Source organism: Solenopsis invicta, chromosome 13 (assembly GCF_016802725.1).
Source record: "Solenopsis invicta isolate M01_SB chromosome 13, UNIL_Sinv_3.0, whole genome shotgun sequence".
Lineage (NCBI taxonomy): Eukaryota > Metazoa > Arthropoda > Insecta > Hymenoptera > Formicidae > Solenopsis > Solenopsis invicta.
Window position 1 is genome coordinate 3,454,820 of NC_052676.1, and position 22,193 is coordinate 3,477,012.

The 22,193-nt window shown below is 35.5% G+C and overlaps 1 protein-coding gene across 9 annotated transcripts in view; it reads right to left on the bottom strand.

The window, feature by feature from the left end:
• Nucleotides 1-22,193, bottom strand: part of LOC105202369 (metabotropic glutamate receptor) — a 50,973-nt gene that overhangs the window by 25,055 nt on the left and 3,725 nt on the right. For 2 of the 9 annotated variants that reach the window (XM_011170844.3, XM_039456759.1), the window contains exon 1: nt 6,669-6,856. The exons of 4 other annotated variants lie outside the window; for them this stretch is intronic. The gene's annotated coding sequence lies outside the window, so the exon portion shown is untranslated. 3 more of the 9 variants (XM_039456766.1, XM_039456764.1, XM_039456765.1) reach the window with 3 other exon arrangements.

The following is a 22,193-nucleotide window of genomic DNA, read 5'->3' on the forward strand; positions in this document are numbered from 1 at the left end:
TTTTAGTATAGTATTTATATTATAAAAAACATACTGATAACTTTTCCATTGTTCCTTTCACCATAAACAAGTAAAACATTAAATTAATCAATGAAAACAAATAAAAACAAACTTATTATAATTGCATTTCAAAAGTTACATTTTAATCAAGTTTGTGTATGAAAATTAGATCTGAAAAATACCAATTAATTTACATTAATTACTATTTCACATTTACGTTAATTTACATTCATATTAATTTACATTAATTATTAATTCACATTAATTATTACTTGGAAGTAGTATTATTTTTTTTTTAACCAATCATTTACTGTGATTGTTCAGTGACTCGTGCGGTGACGGTGAATAAACGAAACGCAATGCCAATTTGCTTCCTATATCAAGAGCCCCGGTCTCTCTCATCTTTTATCCAAATTGTTTTAATAATTTCAGGTTAACGTGAACAATAAATTTCCTTAGTCTCGATCCCCAAGCTACCATTTATCTAAGGAAAGAATTTTTCGAAATGATAACAGTTGTACAGACCATAACTTTTTTCTTTAAAACTACAAGCTTGTAAACTTACAAGAAAACTTCGTCTGTCAATGTGAGTTGTTTATTTCTTCTATATTTTTCAACTTTGATCTTTGTGTATTGATCCAAATCCAGAAAAAAAATATTTTTTGTCAAATCAAATTATTTGAAGAGCTCTTGCTTTTAAGAAACAAAGATTCACAAATAAAAATATGTGAACATAGTTTTATATCCTAAGTTATCTTGTTTAACAGTGATGTTACCTTGAAATTATTTAGACAAAACGACGTACAGTTTTGCCCTTTTATCCCGACAATTTTAAAATATGTTCATAATTTTATTCCTCAAAAATAAAAGAGTTCTTCAAATAATTAAATCCGACAAAAAAATATTCTTCTCTTCTAGATCAATATGCAAATAAAGATCAAAGTTGAAAAAAATACAGAGGGAATATATAATTCACATTATAACGATGACTGACCATCTTTCTCGTAAGTTTTCGAACTCGCAGTTTCAGGGCAATTTTTACATCTTTTTAGTATCTTCCGATCTCATCGAAAAGATACATTTACATGTAATTTATTTTATCTTTATCTAAATAATTTCAAGTTACTTAAGCAACAACTACGCGCGATCCATCTAAACTTTCCTGGAGACGAACGGTTGTACGTTGGAAGGGTTGAGGACGAACGAGGGAGAGAAGGAGAGAGCGAGGGACCTCCTCCCTTCCCACAGGAGGAGAAAATTATCGGTGACGTGATGGAGGCGGCTTCCGAGCGAGCGGACCGCGCCATATGGAAACGTATCGGCTTCTCGCCCGCCTATATCGCGCATCCGCTTTTCGGACTAATAATTTCGCCGACGACTTCCGGCCCGTGATTGCTCGGGAAACTGCTAATGCGTGCCGTGTCCTACATACGGGGGTATATAACGCGAGCGCATCGGCACGTATAAGCGTCGGAGTGTATCCCGAACGAGGACGACGGCGGCGAGGGGGTGTGAGGGAGTGGCGAAGATCCCTCGTTCCCTCGAGAGAGAGGGAGGGAGGACGGCGTGGGCGGGCAAGGGCAAGGGCGCGAATATACATATAAATACGGGTATATCGCGAAAATGTGTATGTACGCGTATATCTCGAGATTGCCCCCGTAATCCCGTAATCCCGTTCGACTCCGAACGACGGAAACGGGAACGTTCGGTGGTCTCTCTATCCTCGCCCCTTTCTCCCTCTTGCCCTTCTCTTCATATCGTTTCTCTCCTAACCCCGCGCGGAGTGGAAAATAGCGCGCGAGGGCGCGATCGTGTAAACACGCGTAATGTCGCGAATCGCATCGGAATTGCTCCAGTAATCCCGTAACCGTTCGACCCGGCAATGAAACAAGGGTGGGTGATCCCTTTGTAAAGGCGAGCAGGGGGGGAAAGCCATCTCGCTCATTCCTCTCACGGCGGGAAGAGTTGAGAGGAAGAGGGGAAGGGAAGAGGAATAACCGCGTGGAAATGGCTCACAAACACAGAGAGGCGCGATTATGTAAACACAAGTAATATATCGCACGAATCGTTTCGAGATTGCTCCGATAATCCCACGATCGTTCGACGACTTGTCGACGAGAAGGCGCGTGGCACGAGAAGAACGTGAAGGGGGTGGAGGAAAATCAGGAAGCAGGGAGGGAGGCTCTTTCCCTTCGCCGTCTTCTATTCGGGGAAATAATAGCGTGTGGAAACGGCGAGAGGATGCGAGAAGGGAGAGAGAAACAGAGAGAGAGAGAGAGCGGGAGATGAGGTGGCGCACATCCAGATTGCTTCCGGCCGTTCGCTTCCGTGCATATCGCCGCTAATTGAGACGGGCGTCTTTAATAATTTCAACATCCTTGGAGCACAAATCGTGATCGCGACGGCGCGGCGGAAAAGAACCGACGAGTCTCATTTAGCTGATTAAAAGGCGGAGTTTAATGCGATTCGCGCCGTCCGAAGGGAGGAGCGACACGTGTCGCCTCTCTATAACAATTTTCTCTCTCAATATTACTTTTTTGTTAAATATAAGAATTATGTCTTAATATTTATAATAATATTTATAATTTGTAATATTTCTAATAAATGTTGTTATAATATTTACTTTTTCAACACGATACTTACAAAAAATAATGTGAACATCTTGGATATACTACTTTCTCTTATTAATAAAAAGATTAATCTATCATTTTTCTTTAATACAGATTTTATAGACAATGTTGGAATAAATATTGTATAAAATCTGTATAGATATTGTTGGAATAAAGTCATACAGTGCTTGAACAGTCGCCAGTTAAATGTATTGCTTTTTTTAAGCAGATTATCTTTCAATCGATTATACACACAGTTGGAAAATTTTTGTTAAATTTAACATATATTACGTTTATATATGTCCCAAATGGTACACTCAAATTTTTGCTTGCTGGAAAATAAATCGTAAGAGCTAAGTATTTTATATTAAGTCTTTTTATGAAACACGAAGCTTGTGTGCATTGCGAAATTCGCTGAAGAGATTACAAATCAAAGAAAGAACGACCAATCCGAAGGCATTCTACAGGAGATAGACAAAATTATGTTATACCTGAGAAATACACTGAGAAAAAAATTGTTAACTTGACTAAATTCATTGTTGACCTGATTAAATTTTTCAACTTGATTAAATTTCTCTAATTCAAGTATTTATGTAAGCTAAATTAGTAACACAAATATTATGTACAAAATTAATACAAAAAGTGTAACACTTCGATGCAAGTACAAAAATAAATTGTAGAAACGTTTTTTCAGTAAAGTTAACATTTATAATATGTTGACATGCACATTTATCTTAGAATTAACGTTTCAAAACTATATTACTTTTATGCTGTTTCCATTTATCCATAAATTGTATTATTTTGACATTAAGAAAGGTTGAATATGAATTTAATCAAAATATTTAAATAACATAATTGCTTTGTGCTAAATTAATACTCGAATATGTTAAAAATTCAACACAAAAGTTTCAAGAACCGTTCCTAACAAAATACAAAATGTTTTTTACTATGTAAGTGATGTTGGAGAAAGAAATTTGCTTCTCACACTATTTTCCAAAATTGCTCTTCGTTCCTTAAACTTCAACATTTTTCCCGACCAGCGTAACTGCCTGAATACTTAAATATTATCGAGTCATTGTGAGGAGTTTTGAAGGACAAAGTGAAAAACAGATTTTCTCCTCCAATATCTTCTATAAGATATTCTACTAGAAGCATGAATATAACATTGCTCTATTTAAGCATTGTGTGATCTTTTCTAAACAAAGACAAAATCCATATTAAAGACAAATGATGGGCTGCAATCTTTTATTAATAAAATAAGTAGTGTGCACTGAGAAAAAAAAATTGTTAACTTCATTAAATTTCTACAATTGAAGTATTTATGTATTTAAATCAAATATTTAAATCCTTGAACTAAACAAATTTAATTTAAATACATAAATACTTGAATTACAGAAATTTAATCGGGTTGAAGAATTTAGTCAAGTTAACAATTTTTTTCTCAGTATATTTCTCAGATCTAACACATAATTTGTCTATCACTTATAGAACGCTTTCAAATCGATCGCAACTTTCTTTCATTTGCAATATCTTTAGCCAATTTTTCGATGCATACAAGCTTCAAGTTTAACAAAAAGATCTAATATAAAATAATTAGCTTTGTATAATTTATTTCCAATGACCGGTTTTTCTTGCCTGACGTGCGAGAAACTCGTATGGATTTAGAATCATGGAAAAAAGAAATAGAGGCCAATGCAGGACGATTGAGTCAATGAAAATGCAAAGAATCCAATACCAAGTGTAGACAAAGCGAAGTATATACGAAGGATCGCTATGTATAATAGAGATGTTTCGATTCTCTCTTTTGTCTTTAAAAGAATAATGACACAATTCTCTGTCCAAACCGTCGGCTTACCTGCTCTTCTCATTTTTACACGATTTTTTTTTTCTCAAAGCAATTAAACCTCTTCCTTCTCTACCTTCAAAAATAAATGAAAAGGTCCTCGATATTAATTCAATATAAAAATTCACATGCATAAAGCATTTTAACAAATATGTAACTCGGAATAATGTATTGTGAGTGCAAAATGCATTCATACAAAAGATATTTTTAGAAAGCAAACATTAATTAGCAATTTATTACACTGAGAGAAATAGCAGCCAAACGTTTAGTTGCATAGTGATCAAATAAATTTTGTAGTTACTGGATACCAAGAACTCAGTTACATTTAACAAACCATTTGGTTGCAGTTGTACAAAAGCAACATTGTTTGATAACAGCTACAGATTGTTTGGTCTGAACAACTACATGTTTAGTAATTGTAACTATAAAATTCATTTGATCATTATTTAACTAAACGTTCGGTTTATCTCACCAAATATTTCTCTCTTGTAACAAGAAACTCATTTATTTCATATATTCAGTTTATTATGTTTGACAATAATAAATTGAAAATTAATAAAAATATCCTTTGTACGAATACTCTTTATATTCATTACAGTTTTTTTCATATTTAAAAATGGACAATATTAATTACATTTATGCAGGCACAGTAGATTTAAAAATCAATAACAATGTTAAAAAGGGGCTAAAAAGTCGCGCAACATCGTTGTTGCCAATAAAAATAAATATATGAACAAAGTCATAATTTTTTAACAGTTCCCTGTAGGAATATTTATAATCAGAATGTGTTTAATACAGTGAAATTAATCGATGTACATAATGGCCGTAAAAAAAAATTTTCAATTTAGTCCTTGCAACTTGACAAGAGTTTTTCCTATGAAGTATACTCCTGCGCAACTTTTATATTTGATTTAAAATATATGACATAAAGAGAGGGAGAGAGAGAGAGAGAGAGAGAGAGAGAGAGAGAGAAAATGGTTAACAAACGCGCAACATCGTTTCCCAGCTGGAAAATAGCGTTTAAAAAAAAATTTGCGCCCCCGACAACTAACTAGATAACTTCCTTGCAACTTAACGAAGTTTTTATCGCTTGGTGTTCGTACCGATAATCGCCACGCCTCGGCGACGAAGTTCTCCGTCGTCGTGATAACGGCATCGATCCGTTCCAGCGGGAACTTTCGAGCGATAGATCGCCCCGTGTTGCCCCCGCGTTTTGCGTTGCCCGTGCGCCCCCAAGGGAATCCGGGGGCTCTCTCCCTCCCCCCGTCGATCGTTCCAAAACGATTCCGCTGCTTCCTCTCGTTCAAAAGTCAGTTAAGATCGAAATCACGCGTCGTCCTAATCGGCTAATTAGCCGCGATCGATTGCCTCACGCACAAGGCGAGAAAACGCGCGCGGCCGGACGATAGATATATTGTCTTCGCGGGGGTTTTTCTCTCGCACACACAGACACACATACACGCACGCACACGCATGCACGCACACACACACACGCACGCACGCATGCACGCACACACAAATACACGCTCGAGGGGGCGATCGAGAACGCGTAGCCCGCGCGATTCCTCGCGCGACTTTCCCTCTCGTTTCGCCTCCTCAGCTCTTTTCACTCTCTCCGCGCGCTCGGGGTTGACCGCCTCGTGGCCGTCGCGTCCGCCGCCGCTGCCGGAGAGAGAATCCTCTATTATTTTCCGCGCGCGTTCTCTTATCGCCCGCGATTAATCCCGCGACACGGCCGGCGACAGCGCGCATAGTGGGAAGCCGCGCGGATGACGCGCCTCGTAATTATTAGCGTCTCTCTCACGTCGTCATTCTCTCCCGTTCGGATCGGATGCGGAGGATCCCCTGTTTCCAGGAGGAAACCGAAGCGGAACCTCGTCGGGATCTCCCTCTTGGAAGCACGCTCCTCGACACTCCGCGAGTCCCGAAACGAAGCGGCGCGAGAACTGTTACTCCTCGGCGAGCCGCGACGATTCGGCGGGACGGGGATTCCCCGGATTTCGGGAATGATAGAGAGGGAGAAGAGAGAGAGAGAGAAAGAGATGGGGAGATGAGAGAAAGGATCAGTTTTCAGCAGCTCGATGTAACTCGGAGTAACACCCTTCCTCCGTCTCGCTTTTCATCAGCTCCGCAACAACGGCGAGGATCGGCCGGAACAATCGCACGAAACGATCGCGCGACGAGCCTCGCGAGAAAATCACCTCCGAGAGGATTACCTCCGCGGGGGATGCTCTCATCCCTCGTTCGCTCGCTCGCTCGCGCGCGTGGACGCGATCGTCCACTCGCGTCCCCGCGGGGGCTGGTCGTCGTCGTGTGACTCTCGCGCTCGACAGCGACGAGCTCGCAGGGCGGGGGTGACGTCGCGATTACAGCCGCCACCACAGCACGACTGGCCGAACGGGCCGCCGAGCGAGCGGGCCACCACCGAACCACCCCCTTCTCGAGCGAAACCACCCTCCCTCTCGCTCTCTCTCTCTTTCTTTCTCTCTCTGCACCCCGCCGCTTCGCTCTCGGTTCCGCTCGGTTCCGCCCGACGTCCTTCTCTCTCTCCCTCTCCCCCTGTGCCACCCTCTCTCGCTATCTCTCTTTCTCTCTCTGTCGCGCGCGTGTTCGCCGCTCTCTTCGCGCCGCGCAGTGCCGTGTTACGTGTCCGTGATTTCCGCGTGACTACTCTTGCCATACGGCGCAGGACCTTGCAGTTACCTCGCGGCAACATTGCGATCTTGCATATTGCAATGCAATGTTTCAGAAACGCTGTTAAAATATATGTCATAAGTAAAGATATAGTAGAATAAAACAGATAAGTAATGGATGTAATATGCACCGAGAGAAAAGTATTTAGTATTTGTGGCTACAATTGCATGGCAAAATAATTATGGTTAGAATCTTTATTTTATAAAATTAAAAAACATGAATCTGTGAAACTTTTTCCCCGCTCGAGTGTGGCAAAGCACAAAAAAGTATTTTAAATAGACCAAGAGCGAGAATAATCAAAGGTATCGTATTAAATATATTTATTTAAAATCATAATAAATTAAAATCATAATAAATTTCAACTTAGATAGGAGGCGAATTCTTTAATTCATCGATTGATCAATCGTATTATGCGCAAATACAGCTTTTACGAAGTGAAGTTCCATCTGTGCATAATGCGATTGATCTATCGATGAATTGAAAAACTTGCCCAAGTTATCCTCATTTAGATATATATTCTACAATATATCTAAATTTATTAACTATACATTATTCAGATGAAAAAACAAATTGAGAATATAAGTTTATTGGTCGAAGAGCGAAATTAAAAACACCAAAGTCATTACAAATTGTACTTAAATTAATGGTAATTGCAACCATTTTTTTCTTTCAGCATGATTTTATAGCAACATTTTAAACATCACAGCAGTTTATTGTGCAAATAAATTGCTATGATTTTATATATGAACATTCGCAGAACTGGTGTACATTTTCTGATTCATCAAGTTTATAAGCAATTTTACGAAAGAGTCTCGTATAGTGAATTTAAGCACCAGTTTTTATTACCGTCATTAGTTATATGGAGCTTTTAAAACCACCTGGTGGTAACAATTTATGCAATTACAGAAATTTTTTGAGGAAAAAGACAATCCAATTTAAAATACATTTCAATAAATAATTTTATTATACAACAAAATAGTATTATTAATTAATATTTTAATTAACATTTTAATATTAAATTTAATGTAATTTTAAGATACTTTAAAAAGCGTAACGTTAAATTGCGAATAATCTGTGAGACGTAGAAACAAATGTCAAAAAATTAAGAAAACAAGTATGTGAATATAAATTTGCCATTGCGCTGTTAATAACTTATTAACATTTATTATAGTACATGTTTTATATAATAATATTATGCATAGCACGTTATATAACAATATGTTATTAATAGTATATTCCCATATAGCACAGAATAGCAAAAATATTGCCAAATATTACTACAATGTTTCAGCAATATTGCAGCAACGATAAAATGTCCGCAGAAATATTAATACATAATGTTGCAGCAACGTTAATACAATATTTTTTCTATGCGCTGCACGGGTTGCAGATTTATTTATATAATTATTTTCTTAATATTTTGTTCAAATTGAAAACCTCAATTATAATGACATAAATAAATGTACATTTATTGTAATAATATTGTTGCAATATTGTGTTCCAATATTTTCAATAGCGAACGCGCAGTTTGCTCACACGTTGTAGCCACATTTCACACAACGTTTTCGCAATCTCGTAATGTTGCAATGAAATAATTCTGCAATGTTTCTGCAACCTTTCTGTTCTTCCAACGCGAATTTCCGCGTCGTAAGTGACAGTTCTGAAAGCAAGCGACGCGACAATCGAGAGCAAGGGGTGAGGGTGAGAGGGGCGGAGGGGAGAAATGTGGTCGGATCTTCTCGAGTGAAATTTTCCGGAATAAAAAAAGAGAACGACACGCGGTCGCCTTTCCGCGGTCTCTCAAGGGGCATTTTACACTCGCGCCATCCGGTCGGCAGCCGAGAACCGAGTGAAGAGCGTTTCTCGTCGTAGACGACGTCATTAAATTTTTTCTCCCGCAGTCTCTCCCCCCTCCCCCCCTCTCTCTCTCTCTCTCTCTTTCTCTCTCTTGCTTTCAAGTGTCCAACGCGTCGTCCGCGAGGTCGAGAATTTCTCATGTCTGCCGATGACACTCTCGGACGGAGAAAAAAAAATCGAGTTTTGACACGGACGACGTCAAGCATCATCGGCGCGGCCAGCGCGGCGACCGATTTTTGACTGTTTCCGCGGAGACTGAAATGTAATATTGTAGGAAAAATATATAAAGCGAGGAAAGCGCGCGCGATACGCCGCGTCCCAGAAAGGGATGGATATCCGCGGAAAAAGGAAAATACTCTTCGCCGGCTGTCGAGGAAAATCGAGCGTTTACGAATCAAATCCATCACTTGCCTTTCTTGTTACGAAAGAAAATAGAGAGAGAGAGACAAAGAGAAAAGGAGAAAGAGCGAGAGAGAGAAGGAAGTAAGACGCCCGAGGTGCAGGGCGCTTGAATGTAGAAATAAATGTTCGATTTTATTTGCCGTGTTTTGTAGCTCAAGTTTCATGCGCTTTTTCTGCCGCAGCCATAGATATAAATTATTCAATACCCTCCGCGAAGCAAACCAGTTTCTTTTTATTGCGGATTTTTTCCTTGAATTCCTTTTTTTCACGTGTCGACGTGTTCGCGAGACGTGTCTACCGCAGCTCCTACATACATAATTCCGGGAATCCAAATAATAACGATTGATAATTATAACTACGTGGCGGCTGAAATTAAGGAACTTCGGTCGGCTAAGTACCGCGGGAGAGAAAGAGAAAGAGGATGCACGTAATAAGAGCGTATTCCTCAATTAATTTCAAACGTGCTTAAACGGCGTTTCAATTTAAACCCTAATCACACGAGTACACAATATTAAATACGTAAGCCGTATCACGTGACGAGGAAAGGGAAAACCTTTTAGCAGACCAGGCTCTGCGAGAGTTAAGGTAGATGAAATCTCGAGTGGCTCTAACTTTAATAGGACCTAAATGTAATTAGACGTAGTTCGCGATCGAAATGTGCCGCGACGATTAAAAAATCACGGTGAATTACGGCGAAATAAAAATCATTACCACCGAGCGCGGTCGCGAACGGGTTTCTCCATTACTCTTCTATTACACTGAAAAAAAATATTTTTACAAAATTTTAAATTGTTACAAAATATTTGGTACACGCATTACGATTGGCACGACAAAATATTTTATTTGCGTCCACCACATTTATTATAAACAGAGGAAAATTCATGAATTTATTTAAATCAATTCCACCAAAAATTATTTACTTAATGTTTTTCATGAATATTAATTAAAAATTTATTAACAAAATAATTTATATTATTAAGTACTTGGATTTTGCAAAAAAGTTGTAATTATGTTCCAATCGTATTCATTTATATGATTCATATGCGTATAATATAAATTAATAATATAATTGGAACGAGTAATTATAAATTTTTAAATATATGAAAATATATATTTTAATTTACAAATACAAATTATAAATTTTGTTACGTAAAATTTACTAATAATAAATTATTTTTTCTGCCGTTATTAAAATGTTATAGTATCAAAGAGATTTTATGAGTAAAACATTTTTTATAAATTATAAATAGCAATGACTGAAGTATCAAACAATATACTACAATATGTCCCTACACTGACAATGAGAGAAATATTTGGTGAGATAAACCAAATGTTTAGTTAAATGTGATCAACTAAATTTTATAGTCATAGTTACTAAACATGCAGTTGTTTTGACCAAATAATATGTAGTATTAATAAATTGTTCTTATACAGCTTATAACTAATTGTAAATGGTTCGTTAAATGTAATCAAGTTTTCTGAACTAGGAACTACAAAATTCATTTCATCACTATTTAATTAAATGTTTGATTAATATTTCTCTCGGTGTGTCATTATAAAATCGCTATTTTGGGGCTGAAATCTTGAAACTAGTAGTAATAGTTACCAAATAATTTTCCAGTATAGATACTAAAATATTGTTGTCACAAATATATTTTTCTATAAAAAAAAAAAAAATAATAATTTTGTAACAGGGACTAAATAGAAGAAAGCCATTTTTTGTTGCAATAATTAAACATTTGGTTGAGCCTATATTAACTAAATTATTTGCTAAGTTCTACCGAATTTTGGTTACGACAAAATTATTTTTTCAGTGTACATCACATCATTCAAGATTAAACCGGAAATCCGTGTCGCGCGGACATCTCTCTTCGGGACAACGGCACGTAGACACGGAGCTGGGGGCGCAGGGGGAGAGTTTTGACATCTTCCCCTGGGGGAAACGTCGATCTCCATCGCGGGGGTGGGATGATTTACCTCGGCGACGTTTCCCGTCGACGTCGAAGGAGGAGAAGGAGGATCATCATCCGCAATGGCATGGTTTCCACGACGGGAAACGTCATGCCGCACGTCGTCGTGCACGACGGCGACGTGTGCGCGGCACTATAGGGATAAGTCATTTTATTGATCCGGCTTAATATCGCGCGCTACCTCACGGGCTACCTGCCTGTGTGCCGCACACCGCCGAGTTCTCTTCTTTCTCTCGCGATCCGGGTATATGGGACGTCACGTGTCACGGTGTGTACGCGGTGTATCCGTGGTATCGCGCGGAATACGTGGTGCGACGTAACGCAGATAACGAAAATGTCAATAGCAATGGGACGCGATCGACGCGCGATACGCACGCTTCCCTCGCACGCAATTTCTCTCTCTCTCTCTCCCCTCCCCCTTTCTCTCTTTTTTTCTTCCTCGTTGCTTAATTTCCGCGTTTGAGAAATGTATCTCACGTTATTTAATAAATAATGCTTTTTTCTCTCTCTTTTTTTCTTTCTGATAGTCAAAATATATCCCTTCTCAATATTTTCTAACAGAGTTTCTATAATTATCCGTTCTTCTACAATTATTAATATCATAAAACATTAGACATGTTACCTAACGCTCTGTATTTTTAAAAACTCATACTCCATTTTTTTATATTCTATACTTACATTCAAATATCTTTTTTTTTATAAATTTTTAATATATTCGGCATTTCTAGCCTTGTTTTTCATATTTTACAAAAGTTGTCTCTATATATTCATTTATATTTTGTAAGAGTTATATCTATACACTGTAAAAAATAAAATGCTAATTTAACACTTTTATATGTCCCAGAAAGTCCACTCTAAATTTCAAGTTAAAATAACTCAACTTTTAAATTATTAAGTTAAAGTAAGATTTATTTTAAATTAACTATTGAGTTATTTTAAGATTACTTACAATTTAGAGTGGACTTTCTGGGACATTTTATTTTTTACTGTGTACATTCATTTATATTTTCTTTTAAAATGTAGCGTTTTAAAGAAATGGTTTCCAGAACCTAAATAAGAGGCGATTCTCTTTCTCTCTCATTGTTTAGTTTTTACGTTAGAGAGAATGATTTTGTTATTGAAAATTCGAAACGATATTATAAAAACTGCTACAAAAATTACAAATAACTTTACAAACATAAATACTGGAAAGTATCTTTTATCAGATGATGAAAGATACTTTCCAGTACGTATTTATGTTTCTGAAGTTATTTCTAATTTTCGTGTAAAAATGCAATCCAAAAACAAAGTGATATGTCAATATCGACAACCTTCTTTCTCTATTCAATTCTTGTGTTAGATGGAATATATCCCAGTGCCCTTAATAAATAGCACTTTTTTTTCTCTCTTTCTTTCTCTCTCTTCCTCTTCTGCTTTTCTTTCTCTTTTTTGTTGTGGAAGATTAATTTTTACATTGATATTTAATATCAATCTTGCACTAATAAAAAATATATAATAAATAATACTTCTCTCTTCTCTCACATTCTGTCTCTATTTCTATTCCTCTCTCTCTCTCTCTCTCTCTCTCTCTTTCATGCTCTTCTTCAAACTAGAGAATATTTCTGGCCAAATACGCTTTTTGGTTGCAAAAACCGTTGTATGTAGGTTCCGAGGCTGCATTCATCCCGTTCGTCTCGCGTTATCGAGTGGAAAGCTCGATTAGAATCGCGTCTCTTAAAATGCACGAGATTGCCCGTCGCAGCCCACGCCCTTTTGAATTCATCCGCGAATGCGCGGATGAAAGTTTAGAGTTTTGCTCTCTCCCATCCTTGCGATTCTGAATTTTTTGATACCGCCCACGCGTCTCTCCGCGAGCAAACACCAAATTAAAAAACATTCCGATCGAAATCTCGCAGCATCTTCAAGCGATTCTTCTACGAACGCAGCCTCTCCCCGTCGTCTGTCGCGGATTTCCAACTTTAAACGCTGCGTACAGTTGAACACGGTGAAACACTGTGAGAAATTTCGTCTCTCCCTTCGAAGGGCTCTTATATTATAATACACAGCGAGCGTATAATTCTCACAGTTCCGCTCGCAATTAGCATCCATAATGTAATTCGTAACTCGCCGCTGCGAAGCGGCGACTATCTGCTTTAGCCCTTTCAAAAGGGTATTCTCACTTTCGAGTTGCATCAAATCGACTATAATTTTTTGACAGTTTCCTAACAGTTTGAACTTGGAGAAGAAAACGAATTAAAAATAAGAGAGCTGCAAAAATTGTTATTAACCGTTTCCAAAATTTTAAACTTTTTTTTTTTTTTTTTTTTTTCCTTTCGAAAGGACATGTTCTAAAACTGTCGCGATAACTCATCCAGCTTTAATCCGATTGACTGAAAACTTTTAGGAGATATTCGCATGTTTCTCTCTCGTCCGATCTCCAATCTAAAATAAAAAGTTTTTCATCATAGGAATATGCAGAAGGCTGGAGACGAGCGAAAACAAAAATGTAAATAATTAATAACTCATATGTTATAATTTATATGCTATTTATTAAAATATACGTTCGCGAGACTATTTTCAGCTTATAGCTCGATCATTTTCAATCGCCGTTCTTTTGCCACATATTTGTATATAGTTGCCAAAAAATCTTTCCTAATGTTTGAAAAAATTTATAATGAAGATTCAAATATCAAAAAAATAAATTTAAAAGTTGCATGCTTGCAACTTAAAAAAATTCTGTAAAAAAAGGGAGGTATGAAAATGATAAGAAAAAGAGAAAGAGAGAGAGAGAGAGAGAGAATACTCCCTTGAAATCGCATTTTCGAGCATCATCTCGACTCGATCAAATCCTCCCGGCCGCGTTTAATTACGTTAATTTCGGGATGCCTGTCGGAATTCTGTCTTCCAGAGAACGGACGTGTTCACCCCTTTCGGCGCATCATTCCGTATTAGCGTCCGGCGTGTTCGAAATGCGTTATTGCGCGAGATCGTCGTCGCTTCGCTCCGAACTGGAGCTCGACAACAGCGGGATTGTACGACGAAAGATCGACGAAAAGGAAAATGGAGCAGCTCAGCGCGTGACAATGGACGCGAAAAAGGGAGGGGCGGGAAGAAGGAACACAAAAAGCTCCCGGCGTGGAAAGCTCGTTTCCCGCGGGGCACGAGAAGCTAATTCAGTTAACGCGGATGCGAAGAAAACGCGGCGACTGTTACAAAGCACGCCTTAAGGGCGGCGCGCGCGAAGCTTACCCCATTCCGTGCGATATGCATTTTCCCTATTTTCCTCGCCGAGCCTCCTTTCTCCCCACCTGTCCTTATCGCCCTTTTGAAGCCTGGCATATTATGAGAGTACCTCGGGAGTTCTCGGGAATTGACGCGCTCCCTTATAATTTATTCTTCTTCCTCCTCTTTAGAGTGCGATAGCTTTTCAAAACTTCCTAAATGCTTTCATCTTTATAATTTTTTTATCAACCTCTTATCTCGACCACGACACTGGAATAATGAATCAAAATTGCAAATCTGATAGATTCAACCATGTTTGTTGGTAAATTGACAAATCAAAATTTTTCTAAAAATTATCAAATGAGTATACCGAAGGAAAAATCAATAAATTTTAATAAATATTTATTCGAATACTACTAACAAAATATTTACTAAATAAAAATATATATTTATTCAGTACAAGAACCATTAATTTAATTTAAATATCATTTTCTCTTGTACAGTAAATATTTATATACCGTATGTAAATATTTTATCAGTACTTTTTGAATACTTATTAAAATTTTGAAATTTTTTTCTCTCAGTGTGTAGCATAATTAATTCCTTCCTGTTAAATATATCAGAATTCTTGATAATGACATTAATGTATTAAATTGGAGTATAATTTTTAGTGGAAAAAACATTGAGCGAATGAAACTAAAGGTTTTATAAATCCAACTGAAAAATGCTAATCAAATTTTTATAATTGAGTTTATAGAAGATGTTCTTTCGGTGATTCACTATTAAATATTAAAAGATCAAATTTTAACTATTTTCTCGAATTAAATAACATTTTGTTATTTTGAACTTTCATCGTATGTTTATCCGTGCCGAAATTTATTATTATATTTGAACATAAAACAATCAGATTAAATAAACAATCTAACTCGACCTAAAACGACGTTTTTGCGGTTGAATTGCTTAGTTTCAAAGTGAACTATATATATTGTGTATGCATCCAGTAAATAATAAACTAAATTTTAATCAAAAGAGGTGGATCAATAACGCCGTTTCTGAGCCCCCTCCCGATTTCCATTAAACAATTTTTTTTTCACTTTCTGATAGCCTGAATAAAGAATATAATACATGTCTGAATAAAATTTTATTTATAACTGTAAAAGCTTTTAGCAGATCGATATGAGCCGCTGATTGAAAAAGCATTTCTTGAAACAAATATTAGAATCTATCTTTTAGTTATACGATAATGCATGAAGCTAAATGAATACAATATCTACGACATATTTTGTACAATATTACATTAGCGTAAGAAATGCAAGCTGCTGCAAGAAAAATTGTCATGAAAAAAATAAAAAATATCTAAAGTCTAATAAAATAACATATATCGATCCATTAAAAGCTTTCACACTTATAAATGAAACTTCATTCACATATGTATATATTTTTTATTTACTAAGGCTATCAGAAAGTGAAAAGGAAATTGGGAGGGACCTAAAGACGACATTAGTGATCCTTTTTTTGTCTATACATTTTTTTAATTAAATTGCTTAATGCCATTATTTTAATTAAATTAACGACATATTGAATAAAAGCAATAGTAATCTATAGGAACCATTAAAATTTACTTAAATTTGATATGATTCGATATTACAAATTCAACAATGTAAAATATTGAGTGCAATATCATGACAATCAAAAATTCTGTTTGATCTCCTTAAAAATACATTGTATAATACTGTACTGTAGTATTATATATATTTAAAAAAAATCAATTCCACTGCTAAGGAAAGAGATTATTCAATTTATTCTTCTTCTTTTAGATAATGGCTTTATCTGTAATAAAGAATATTTACTTGACAACAGTCTTAAAATATATTTCTTCTCTCCAGGGAGAAATAACAAATCAAATTGACAATTTATTTCTCCCAGGGAGAAGTGTATATTTTAAGACTGTTGTCGATTAAGATGTCTATTACATACGTCATTTCTCCCCCGTTAAAATATACTCATCAAATTTTAAATAATCTCTTTAATCTCTCATGTGCTTTTTTACTCTTTCAAAGAATATTATAAATTCGTATCGAAGAAAAGTCGGAATAATATAGGTAAATTAGATTTTCGTTTTGACTTAATATTCTTCCTTGAGTTATTAAATTACTAGGATTTGAAATGTGTTTAAATAAATTAAAATTAATCAAATAATGTTGAAAATTATTTAAATAAATTTGATACTTGCGATAAACTTATGATAGATTTACGGACGTATAAATAATATTTAACTCATTTACAACGTATATTTTTCAGTATGTAATACTTAAAACGTTTTTTCGGTGTGTATATTTTATCGAAAAACACTGCCAAGAAAAATGATTACACAATTTTTTTTCTTCAAGAAGTAATGGTTGTCTCTAATAAAGAATATTTTCTTGATATTGTCTTAAAATACACTCATTACAAATTAAACAGAAATTCGTTATCACATGGAATTACTGAACAAGAAAATTTACACTCACTCGAAAAATATTATAAAATTGTATCAAAGAGAAGTCAGAATAATAAGCAAATTAGATTTTTGTTTTAACTTAATATTCTTGATAGAAATTTAAATTACCAAGGTTCAAAATATATTTCAAATAAATTTGATACTCTTGATGAACTTATAACAAATTTGCGGATATGCGAAGTTATGAAATAGTTGAATTAAATAATATTTACTTAATTCAAGCAATTTACAGCATGTATATTTCTGTGTGAACACAGAAGTTTATTTTTTGCGTAAATATTATTATTACTTGTTTCAAATAAATAAATATGAGTGTATTTTAAGACCGTTATCAAGAAAATATTCTCTTGCGAAGATAAAATTGCGTTACTTAAAAGAAGAGAAAACTAAAAGTTGAGTAATCGCTTTTTTTAGCACGAGAATGATATAAATTTTCTGTGTGTGGGACGATTGGGCTCAAACTCAAGAACTATCGACCTTCTATCGTACTACTGGCCGCTTCTACATAGAACCACTTCATTCCCTATAATCCAATCATTGCGTACGCGCCGCGTACGTTTCTTTCGCGCGCTTCCATCGATACGCTTTCAGCCGGAACCGGAATTAGGTCGAGCGCGCGCGAGGATATCGACGGCGCGCGCCATAATTAGGATAAACGCTGCCGCGGCGAGGAATATCGAGGCGACCACCAGTGCAGCGTGGAAGGGAATCGACGTTCCCGCGATGACGCTCGTCGGATTATTTTGATTTCGGGCGATCGTATTTTCGTATCTCCCTTTCGCGGGGATACCGCGCGTTCGGGGGGAGGTAGTGCTCCGATATTCCGATAACTCGTCTGAGAGAACATTTTAGATTGCGTCTTATAACAGGACGATCTCCCGACGACGACCTCACGAGAGGCAGAAATGAGCCACGGGGAAACGCTCTTTTTCCTCTCGTTTATCATATCTTCTCTCCAAAAAGAAAAAAAAAACATCTCGCAATATTCCCATGCAGAAACTTGTAGTAACATTGCATATTAAAGTGCAATGTTGCAGAGACACTGTAAAGATTTTTTTTTGCAGTATATTTTACCGCTGATATTGTTAAGGATGTGTAGGACGTCTCTTAAAATATTAAGAAAATTATTAAAAAGTTAGAGATTGTTTTCTATTGCATTTGAAAGCAATAGAAAAAAAAAATAGCGGCGATTTTCTATCTGGATAAAAAGTTATTTCAATTAGAAGTAAACATGTGTTCTAATGAAAATATAATTAATAACGAAATAATGAAAAAAAAAAAAAAACTAAATTTTTTTATTTAGGTACTTTAAATATTCAAGATGATTTTACGTAAAGTTTCATTGCGATGCAGAGATCAGTTCTGTAAAATAAATAAAATTTATTTACGAAATAATTAATCAGGCAATCACGATAAAACTTTGTGCAAATCACTTTGAATTCTTATGTACAAAAAAATCGCGATTTTTTTTATGTTGCGAAAATAATTTAACTTTTAATGGCAAATAGAATAAATAAACTATAAAAATGTTGCTAAATACGAATATAATCTTATTCACACAACTTTTATTTGAAGTATTATTAACATTATTCCAAATTTCATTGGCAGGGACTGCATGTCCTTAAGGGTACTTTTTATTATGTGATGTAGTGTCAATTTAATTTATGCTGAAGAAGAACAAGTAAGACCAAAATATTCACAATTAAAAACTGTTCGTGCATGTATGGAAATTATTCGTTTATTATAATACATCCCTTTGTTATTTACCTCGTGGGTTGATCCTTATTTTTGTTATTTTGTTGCTTCTGCATACAACGCCTCCAAGTGATTTTCAATTTTATTATTAGTTTACTTCAGCAATTGCAGCGACGTTTCAAAAATATTGTGAAAAATAATATCGTATGCTTTACTTTCGAATAGTACACATTATCGCTATCAGATGGCGGAGTTATTATTTATTCTCGTAATTGAAAAAGTACACAAGATGAAATATAAAAAGCTTACGATAATATAACATTTCTCAACTCATTTTAATGAAATGATTCCTTGAGGAAAGTTTCCGAATTGAGTTAGAAGACGATAATAAATGAGATGATTGGTGTTTTGACAAGTAAAAGTTTTGGTTTTTCTGTGTAAAACTTAATTCAGGGATGGTATATTGCAATATTTTCAAAGGCGAACATTTTACCTTTGCAATGTAATATTTCTACCATGTTGCTGCAATCTTTCCGGTGCGGTTTATAAAACACAATTTTATAAAAGATCGGTAAAGTTCCTTTGTTCGGGGAGATTTTATCACCGAATTATCCGACTATCTTCTCCGATAGAGCACTTTGGATCGAGAATCGCACATTATTCCGGGTCTGTTAGCGAATTGCGAATCGTGCACGCCGCGAAATTTAGAACGAGCACTCGTGCGGTAATCGATGAAACGCACCTGGAATTCTACCGGCTTATTGGTGATTCCGCGATGAATCGTGCATGCCAGTTCCCGCCGCTTCGTCATTTCGACGACGACGACGACGACGACGACGACGATATTGTTCCCCAGGCGGCCGGGGGGTGGGGGGGAGAGTCACCTTTTTTTCTTATCTTCTTCATTCTCTCTCGGAGAGTCGCTTTTATCAGGATAAAGAGACAAATAAGTGTACATACCCTCGCCGCGTCGCCGATTTGCGCACCTATCTTTAATTAAAGACGGTCATCGATAAACTGCATCGTTATCGTCAAGATAAACCGCATCGTTATCGCGAAGATTAACCGCAATTATTGTCATCCGTTCGCACTGATTTGCAGAAACGCGATAAATGACGACACCGCCGGTTCGCGTAATCGGTGACTCATAATCAGACAAATTCTCTTGCGCGCCGTAATTGACTCACCGTAAATACAATTAATTGTACAATTAATTGTAATTAAGTGTCACCGATGTACCGAAGAAAGATTTCTCACGTCGCGTAACGTGTACCGTTATCAACCCTCCGCGATTCAACCGGGGACTTGATGTCTCAGATGAATTTCCAATTTTGAATTATTCTGCCTCAAATTCGGATACAGAAAGATAGAAAATGTTTTGAGTCAAACAATTATGCAATTATTTATTTTGGAATGTTGGAAGAGCGTACCAGAATTTTTTCAAATTTTTTAAAGCCCAAAAATTCTTTAAAAACATTGTTAGTCATCAGTGATTCGTTTGGACTAAGAAAAAAATGTGAAACGGAGGGTAAAGTATTACTGTTTCTTCTGATAAACATTTTTTTCAGAACTTTAGAATTGTAGTATAATTTTATATTCTTTTAGAAAATTTTTCAGATTTCTTACGAATTGAAACAATTTTTAGAAATGTCGAGTAAGTCTACATATTTTTCAAAATGCTTAAATTAAATTCAGAAAATATTCCAAAATTTCTAAAATTTTTCATTCTATAACTTCTGATGAAATCTTATAAAATCTGAAAAGGTTCAAATTATTTTCTAAAAAATACAAATTACAAATTGTTTCGGTTCCCAATTATGAAATCATATTCTAGAATGTTGGAAGAACGTACCAAAATTTTTTAGATTTTTTGGAGTCTAAAATCCTTTTAAAAACACTGTCACTAGTGACCTGATTGGACTAGGAAAGCAGCGAACAAAATGTGGCACAGAGGGTTAAGTATTACTGTTCCATCTGCTGAAAACTTTTCTTAGAATTTTTTGAAATTGTATAATTTTACAACTTTTCAGAAAATTTTTCACATTTCCTACAAATTGGAACAATTTTTAGAAAATGTTGAGTAAGTTTACATGTTTTCTAAAATGTTATTTTCTGAATATGAATTCTAGGATTCCTAAAATTTTTTATTCTATAATTTCTAATGAAATCTTATAAAACGTAAAAAAGTTTAAAGTATTTTTTTTTAAATTACAGATAGAAGATAAAAAGTTTTAGAAATCATAGAGTACTTGAGAATTTACATGAAAAATTCTAACAAAAGATAAAGTAAATCTTCTCAATGTTTCTGGGAAGAGTTTCAATCGTATAAAAATTCTGCAAAAAATTTTCACCAGGTTTGCTTTGCAACGTTGTTTTACGCTCTTGTGGATAAACAGGAGGGGGGGAGGAAAGGGGGCGGTAGAGAAGAACCCCCGCGATACATGCCAACAAGCATTAACAATGCCTTTCTCAGAAATTAATCGGGATCGATGAATTCCGATTTCTCGCGAAGCCGTCTCCGAGTCTCCGAAAATGAAGTGACGCCCATTAATTAAGCCGTCGACCTACATCGTTCTTAATCCGTATCTTCGGAATCGATCGATATTATGCAGTGATTATTAATCGCGCATCACCAATGTAATTACTCCGAGAGCGTCCTCGTCACTTGTCCCGCGAGAAACCCGCTTAAAACATTGTAATCTATATCCGTCACTTCCGCGAGGAAAAATTGCTCTTTCCAAAGGCTTTCATTTTACAATTAGAAAAGTTTTCCATTTCCTTTCAGGCCTATTTTGGAGAGATTGCATTTACAAGTGTAATTTCTTTACAAAATTTTATATTCCGCATACTTTTTTTCTGTTTTAGAAAGTATTTTTTTGAATCTTTTTTCTATTAAAAAAATTTCTTTTTAATCACATAAAAGATAGATTTCAAAATAGAAAAAACAAATGCAATGACGCAAGTAAATGTCCAAACATGTTCCCTATATCGAGACCTTTGCATGAAAATTTATTAATATTATTTTTAAATGTGTTTTTTTACAACATTAATATTTAATTGTGTAATCTCTAATACTTAAAGATATTTATAATGCAGATTATTTTAAACGTTATAAAAATTAAGTTTAAAAAAATACATTCGTTACAGAACTAGATTAGAAATTAAATTTTAATGTTAAATTTTTTTAAGGAAACATGTATTTGTTAAAATAATATTTTGCATTTATATTTGTAATTTATAATGTAATTTAATCATTTTATATCATACAAATTCTTACTGAATTTCAACAATCTACATTTACACGATTACTTGGCTTTGTATCGTAACATGTCTGGGTTGCTAAGACATTTACCTTACACATTAAAATACACAGCATATAAAATATATATTAAGACACACACATGTACAAATACACGCATATC